Source organism: Carassius auratus, chromosome 13 (genome assembly GCF_003368295.1).
Source record: "Carassius auratus strain Wakin chromosome 13, ASM336829v1, whole genome shotgun sequence".
NCBI lineage: Eukaryota > Metazoa > Chordata > Actinopteri > Cypriniformes > Cyprinidae > Carassius > Carassius auratus.
The window spans coordinates 6839854-6848217 of record NC_039255.1 but is presented as its reverse complement, the minus strand read 5'-3'; the positions used below and the strand labels follow the sequence as shown (position 1 = coordinate 6848217).

Below are 8364 nucleotides of genomic sequence, written 5' to 3'. Positions count from 1 at the left end.
GGTTTCTAATGCCACAAAGCAGACCACGCGGTGTCTAGCCTGGTGTTCCGGAATATTTGGCGTCTGTCTGAGATTTTTGTGACACTGGGCGGAGCTTACATGAATATTCATGAGATTTTCTTTTCGGAGTTCAGTTAAAGCGCCACCAAATTTATTAGTGCTCTTTGGATCACAGAAACTGTTTTCGGTAACATCATTTAATGTTAGCTTCGATCTAATTTAAGCTTTTTTTTTATTATTCATTCATTTAGATACATAGATAAAGGTTTCTAGAAAAAAGCCTTAAAAACTTTATCTTTCTGTGAATCTTTAATGACATGTAATTCTCAATTTAATTATTTTAGTTTGTAAAGCCATTTTTATTATTTTTTTCTGATCTTTTTTGTTGTTGTTGTTTGTTTCTGCTTTGTTTTTTGTTGTTATAATTGTCTACCACTTTTATGTTGACAGCTGTATTATTCTGTGTACTATTCTTGATTTTTGAGCATTAATAACAATAATAAATAAAAAAAATGTACAGTGTATACCGGTCTCCCATCATCACTGTGACTCTGTAGCAGCTGCACATGCTGGAGGAACAATTTTTATCTGCATATATTTATTTACACAGATAAACAGAAAGGACTTAGTGAAACATTCAATATTATATTTTATTTGATTGCCATGAAAATAGACAATTCTCATATGCTCCTTTTAAATCTTTTGGCAAAATAGCACTAAATTCTCTGAGCAAAAGTGTTCTCTTTGAAACAAAAAATAACTCCATTTCAAAATAAACTGGATATTTGTGTCTATGCTTTGAAATGTCCAAAAGATAGCACTTTGAATTTAGGTTTCAGTAAATTACATTCAGATTTTGAAAAAATTACAATACACATACAAATGCGCATAAACAAACACACAAAATATTAATAACTAGAGTATTATTAACCATACCAAAATATTTTTGTACAACTTTTCCTGTTAGAAAACTTTATGTAACCAAAATATGTGAGACATGTACAGCAATATGAGACAAGAACAGGATCGTCTGAGGTTCTGTAGGAGAAAGAATGGAGGAATTTACACTACATTGAGCATTTATACCTTTTTTTCCCTATAAGTTAAACCATGGGTCTGTGGAGTGAATCTAGGACATTGTTATAAGATATTCGGACACCAACATAGCTAGGGTTTTTAGATCCAAAGATTAGAGAGCCAGAAATGTAGAAAATCCCTTTGTGTGTAAAAGGAGGCATTGGTAACTCTGCATACTGGCCAGACAAACTGGACAGACAACCTAAATTTGTAAAAAGAACAAATGAGAGTAAAACACCGTTATAAACTGTAGTGCAGTTGATAGCAATGAACCAAAGAAATCTATGTAGCTGATAATTCATCGCCATAACACTAGATGGCAGAGTTACCATGAGTAACAGTTTCTGCCAAAAGCCTTTAAAAGTCTGTATGCAATGTTAGTAGCAAGTAGCAAATGCAGTAAATTGTTTTTTCACAATGTGAAAGCTGCATGTCACTACACTCCCAGAAAAAAGGTACAAAGCTGCCATTGGGCTGGTACATAGTATCTTAAATGTGCATATTAGTGCTTAAAAAGTACCTTAAAATAACATATTAGTACATTTTGAAAGGGACTGCCTGATAGGTGACAGAAAAGTACCTTTTTTTTCTTTTTCTTTTTTTTTTTTTTTTTTTTTTTGCAGACTGCGAGACCCTGTTTAAACCAAAAACCAGAGGGCCTTGAAAGAAATATTATTTTCAATGCTCATTCGCCCTCATACATTTTCCTTTTTTTTTTTTTTTATTGATTTTGTAGGTAAGGAAACGTCTTGGTTGCACTTTATTTTACAGTACATGCACTTACATATACTTAAAGTGTACTTACAGTGTATTTGTCAAAGAAAGTTCTGATAATACAAGGTAACTACATGGGGTAGGGGTAGGTTTAGGGTTAGTACCTAGTTATTACATAGTTAAAGTAATTACCATAGTAAGTACATAGTATGTACATGAGGAACAGGACTGTAAAATAAAGTGCTTTCAAAGTCTTTTAAAAAATCATTACTAGTTCGACATCATTAGCCACTTACACAAAAAAAGTAAATTTCACTGCAACAAAGCTTTAGTAAAATCACTCTATCCTAAAGAACAGCTGGGACTTTGACACTTAAAATTGTAATTTTCGTCTCTTTTTTTTTTCTTCTAAAAACATAAAATAACAACCACAAGGTGCATGGCTTCTTGTTTGCCTTTTTTATCCCTGAAAACAATGCTTAGGATTATAGCTCACTCAAGCAAATTTATGAAAACAAAATGTCTGTGGTCAAAGTTCATATCAACAGAGTGAGGCAGTGATAACAGGATGATATTTTTTTCCGGTTGGAAAAACACACCCTGATCTGGATAACACCTGTCACATCACAAACCTCAGAGTGCACGCTCACCAGCACAAGCTCAAATGCACACAAACCCGAATCCCCTTCTTCCTTAATGCTGGCTCCTGGAAATCAGTCGTAGACAGTTGGAATAATCCCCTGCATGTGCACGATGACATCTTATACTTTATCATCCAAATGGTAGAGGAGCATTGAAGCTCCATGATCAGGAGGGCATGGTGTGGCAGCTGCCCAGGCCACAGATGCATGAGGCTGGGGAAGATGAATACGGCAGCAGCTTGTACTGCTGGAACTCCTTGAGCACCACCTTCAGTCTCTTCCGCCTCCACTCCGTCTCCTCTTCCTCTTCATATCTCTGTTTCTCTCTCTCCCTCTGGGCTTCGTCCAGGTGGATCTTGCGTAGCAGGTTATTGATGAGCACGGAGCGGCGGAGGTAAGCCTCAGGGTCGTCTAGGAAACGCAGCTTCTGCAGAGACAGGCGCAGGATGCAGCTGCGCTCCTCACGCAGGATCAGGTGCTGAGGAGAGACAGACAGGTGAGGAGAGACAGAGAGGTGAGGAGAGACAGACAGGTGAGGAGAGACAGAGAGGTGAGGAGAGACGGACAGGTGAGGAGAGACGGAGAGGTGAGGAGAGACGGACAGGTGAGGAGAGACAGAGAGGTGAGGAGAGACAGACAGGTGAGGAGAGACGGAGAGGTGAGGAGAGACGGACAGGTGAGGAGAGACGGACAGGTGAGGAGAGACGGAGACAGAGAGGTGAGGAGAGACGGACAGGTGAGGAGAGACGGAGAGGTGAGGAGAGACGGACAGGTGAGGAGAGACGGACAGGTGAGGAGAGACGGAGACAGAGAGGTGAGGAGAGACAGACAGGTGAGGAGAGACAGAGAGGTGAGGAGAGACGGACAGGTGAGGAGAGACAGAGAGGTGAGGAGAGACAGACAGGTGAGGAGAGACAGAGAGGTGAGGAGAGACGGACAGGTGAGGAGAGACGGAGAGGTGAGGAGAGACGGACAGGTGAGGAGAGACGGACAGGTGAGGAGAGACGGAGACAGAGAGGTGAGGAGAGACGATCTATCTATCTATCTATCTATCTGTCTGTCTGTCTGTCTGTCTGTCTAGAAACTTAGAAACTTTTTCTAAACTTTTTTCAAATCTTTCAAACAAGGTAAAGCCAATTTAATGTTTAATAATAATTATAATAATAATTCATTACATTTATATAACGCTTTTCTAGGCACTCAAAGCACTTTACATTGTATAGTGTCCCCATCACTACACTGGGGCACTAGGGCCCACACAGACCACAGTGTGAGCACCCCCTGCTGGCCTCACTAGTACCTCTTCCAGCAGCAACCTAGTTTTCTCAGGTCGTCTACCATCCAGGTACTGACCAGGCTCAGCCCTGCTTAGCTTCAGTGGGAAACTGGTCTTGGACTCCAGGGTGATATGGCTTCCGAGTTTATACATTATCGCAATTAAGCACATTTCAAATGCCACTCACTTTTTGTAAATATCCATGTAGGCTTCCCCGAACATCCTCCTCTTCCGCATATTTGCGCTTAAAGTAGGCGACTTTCGACGTTGTTGACCGTTGAGGGCAGTCTTAGAGGAAAGACCCTGCAGACGAGCACACAGGGATTTTATGAAATCCATGGCTTTGCAAATGGATGTAAATTGGATTTTTACAAATGTAACATCTCTTTTTTTCAATCTCTTACTGTGAAAGATGATTCAACAAACAATTCCATCAGTGTAATAGTGTTTCTAACACTATACCATGGGTAAAGTGGATTAGACTTCAGGTAGTGTTATGTAACAAGGCCTGTGTGTTGTGTGTATTAATTACCTGAAAACTGCTTCACGCAAACACAATCACACACCTCTCTGACAAATCCCCTATTCACCTGAGACGCTTTCCTCTGGCTCACACACATTGCCTAATGGTTTCTAGTCATAGAAAGAAAGAGACAGTATAGTTTACTAAATCTTATTGTTTACTTTCCGATTAAGGTTAGAATTATACTGGTGTGAATGCTTGACAACTAGCCCCGATTACATACAGATATTCGTGTAGTTCTGTCTCAAAAACGCGAATACATATCGGGCAAGAACTGTTGTAGTAAATGTAACGACACCTGCAGGCAGCTGTGACGTGTGTAGTACAACGTCTTAATTCTAAAAGAAACGTGCCGCTTGCTCTGTCTGTCAACACAGCGGCGCGCAGTGCGCGTGGGTGGAAAGATTAGTGTGGGCTGCGTGTGAGTTTGCGCACTTATTCTCTCTCTCGAGAATAAGTCGAGAGAATAAATAGGCTATAAGACAAAAAAGTATTTTTCCTTTGTTAAAATTGGTTAAATTAAAAATACAATACGTTTTGGTGGCTGTATAGGCCTAGTTCAGTTCTAAATGTAAACGTCATTAAATGTAATCATTTTTAAAACATTTTAAGCAGGTCCAATTAACATGTTTGAACTAAAATCGGTTTGTTATTTTAATTGTACTGATAACATTGATGCTATATATATTGTGCATAAATTATTATTAATCTTTATATTACTCATAACTATAATGAATTATTCTTAATTATTATTATATTTAATTTAATTTTACTTTTATTTTTTTATTTAGTTAAAATTAACAGAAGCATAAACATTTACTTTATTTTATGAAATGACTTTATTTAGCCTATTTATTTTATAATAAATAAGGCAATTAAAAATGTTATTAGATTTTTTTATAGATTTCTTGCTAAAGGAGCACTCTGGATAAAATAGCAATTGAAGAGTTCAGATGCAAAAGCCTCTAAGTGCTGTCTTAAATTTTCATCTAAAATTTTCATTTTTATCAGGCTCCTATTTATGTCAGTTTTTGTTTCACATTAATGGCATAGAAAAGAACCTATATATTGCCATTAAAGTAAACTGAACCTAATACATTGCCATTAAAGTAACCTGAACCTAATCCATTTCTATTAAAGTATTACTGAACCTAAACGTATAGGAGCCTGATAAAAATGCAAATTTTAGAAAGAAATTTCAGATGGTACTTTTGCATCTGAATTCTTCAGCTGTCTTTGATCTTATACAACACTAAGCAAAAGCAATAGTTTTCGCTTTCTGATGTAATTTTAGAAATACTATTTTGCATTCAGCCATGATCATTATTTTCCAGCAACATTATCCAATCCTCAGGGTAAACAAAATAAGATTAGCCTGTAAGTATTGAGCTGGTCCTGTTAATGTGGGCCACATGAAGTGACCCATTCCACACAATTTTTTTTTTTTTTTTTTGGTTTGTAATTTGACTTGAAACATAATTTCTTCACAATCTAAAATGTACTAAAATTTACTGTACTAAAAAACTGTTTCTTTAATATTCTCCGTGAAAATACTTTATAATTTTGCAAAACATTTAAGAATATTCTATACTATGGAAAATATAGCCTCATTGTAATGCAACTTACAGGTCTTTGCTGTAGCATTTTATATATATTTGTAAAAATATTATTTATTTTCCTACAGTGTACCAGTGGCGTAGCCAGGGGAGGGGCCATGGGGGCACTGGCCCCTCCTGAAAACTGATTGGCCCCCCAGTGTGCCCCCACCCTTCTACTTGTCTGTCACTCACAAATTCAAATCATAATCTTTCAGTTTAGTAAATAACTCATGATTGCGTCGCGATGCTTCTCAACGAGGACCAAGAATAGCGAGCTGCTGTTTTCCAACGAAAAAAAGCACACGATAAGTTGATCTATTTTACATAGCTTATGTTTTTCGATTAGCGAGATGTTGCAGTGCAAGAAGTGTTTGGTACTAACATCTTTCGGTGTTTGACAGACCAGGTTCGATGACGATGTTATCTCCTAGAGCAGACCAAGATGCTAATCATTATATTTACTATGCTCCTCTGATGCTGAATGTAAAAGGGGTTTACTGCGTTACGATTTACTTATTTTTCGTCCCAACGCGCCGATATAGGCAACAACGCAATTTAAAGCAATGGTTTAAAAAAAAGTATAATTGCAATTCTAATAAAGTCATTATTGAATCATGCAGTAGATTAGCGACTTTTTCACTTAAGTGAGGTGACGAAACAAATCGTATGATGTTTATCTAATGCTCCACACTTGAGAAAAAAAAAAAAAAAAACGCTGCACACTTGAGACTTTTTTTCCAGTCTATGGGTGAGACACATGCAAAAACATCGTTTTTTTACTGGTCAATTTTGAGATTTGGGGCTGTTTGTCTTCAATAACATGTCTTCTTTCAGACTTGTGGTGAAAAAAAGTCCAAAATACACAAATAGGTCTTTATTTTTCTACACCTTTAGTATATTTGCGTCTGTAGATTTCTCATAAATTCAGTTGGCGTTCTAAATCACCATGGTGCTCCGCGATTGCTGTCTGCACCCTGGAAAGCTCTCTCTCTAGCTCTCTCTCCCTCCCTTCACAGAAGTTATTGACAAAACGTCATTTGATGACACCCAGAAACATTCTCAAATGAAAAAAAATCATACATAAATATTTATTGCATGATTAAATAGCAAAATAAATAACTAATACTAAAATAACACTGGACTAATTAAGCTATTTCTATAGGATCCACATATTTTACTTAAACTAAAGCTACCTTTTTGAACAAGTAGCTATCTAACAAAGTATGGATATATGATATTTTTAAATCAATATGCTCAAGATTAATTAGCCTTAACATAAGTAGATTTTGTTTATTCATCAATGCAAATTTACTGCAACTGCTGCTATGCAAATTGAATGGGATGTGGATAATAAACAAAAACAATTTGTTATATTAAATTTTATATTAGTTATATTAATTAATTAATTGTGTATTTATTTCTATGAATTATTAATGCTATTCTGCATTTATATAAATAAGGCTATTATATATATATATATATATTATATAAGGCTATTATAAATAAATTATATTATTATTATTATTTGTGATTCGTACACTATTCATACATTGGATTCATTTATTTATTACAGTTTTTCTTTCACTTTTGTAAAGTGAAAAGTGAATACAATTTGTATTTGATTGTTTTGATTTAGAGCAATGAATAACTAATAATAGGGTAACACTGTTTATTACTGATTTTAAAGGTTACTGAACTCTTGAAATGATTTGGATATACAGTTCAAACAACACAAGATTGGCCCCTCTGTATTAATCGTGGCCCCTCTTGTGCCCCCCAGTTGAAAAAATCCTAGAATCGCCCCTGCAGTGTACCAAATAAGTACCTTCAATAACTGAAAATAGCACAGAATATGCATGCGTGTATTATATTGTACAATGCAGTAGAAGCAACCACGCTAATGAATGAATCACAGATCGCGCATCTTCCAAAATAATTCCAAACCACTAGAGAATGGGAATTTCATCTGCAATGACTGTTACAAAATAAACAAAAGCGTGCAGTAAAAATAGAACATTATCTTTTAAGTGCGCTCACAGAGATGAAAAAAAAAATACATGCGATTAACAGAGCTAAATATTCCTACCTTATTTATAAAGCCACATTAGCAGTCCCCGCACGCGCGTTCTTCGTCAAACCAGAGGCTCAAAAAACAGCTCATGCTGTGCCTAATGTAGCCGTTTTCAGCTCCGCGTGAACTTGACGCTTCGCCCCCAGATGTCGAAGTCTTGCTTTTCATATAACCCCTGTAGTATTCGGCTCACTCTCGGCTCTTAAAATATCCCCTTTCTGTGCAGCGAGCAATACTGCACCGGCTGCTGATTGGTCGACGCTGAAACAGATGTTTCCTGTTGCTAGGAGAGTCACTAGGCAATGATGACGCTCCAGCATCAAACTCCATTCTTCTCGCATCCTCTGCTGCTGCGTTTCCTGCTCTTTCTTTTACGTATTTCTTAACATATGGCTTATCTCCTAAGAATGTATATATATATACTTTTGAAAGGTTTTTTTACTCGTACACTCATGCAGCATATC

At 36.8% G+C, this 8364-nt stretch overlaps 1 long non-coding RNA gene across 1 annotated transcript; it reads right to left on the bottom strand.

Annotated features, from left to right (window-relative positions):
• Positions 1–1941: 1941 nt before the first annotated feature.
• Positions 1942–8229, bottom strand: LOC113112460 (uncharacterized). The gene is made up of 4 exons (XR_003293436.1): positions 7916–8229; positions 4241–4341; positions 3896–4011; positions 1942–2910 (listed from the first exon to the last, which is right to left on the bottom strand). It is a non-coding gene; the product is annotated as an uncharacterized LOC113112460 (long non-coding RNA).
• Positions 8230–8364: the final 135 nt, after the last annotated feature.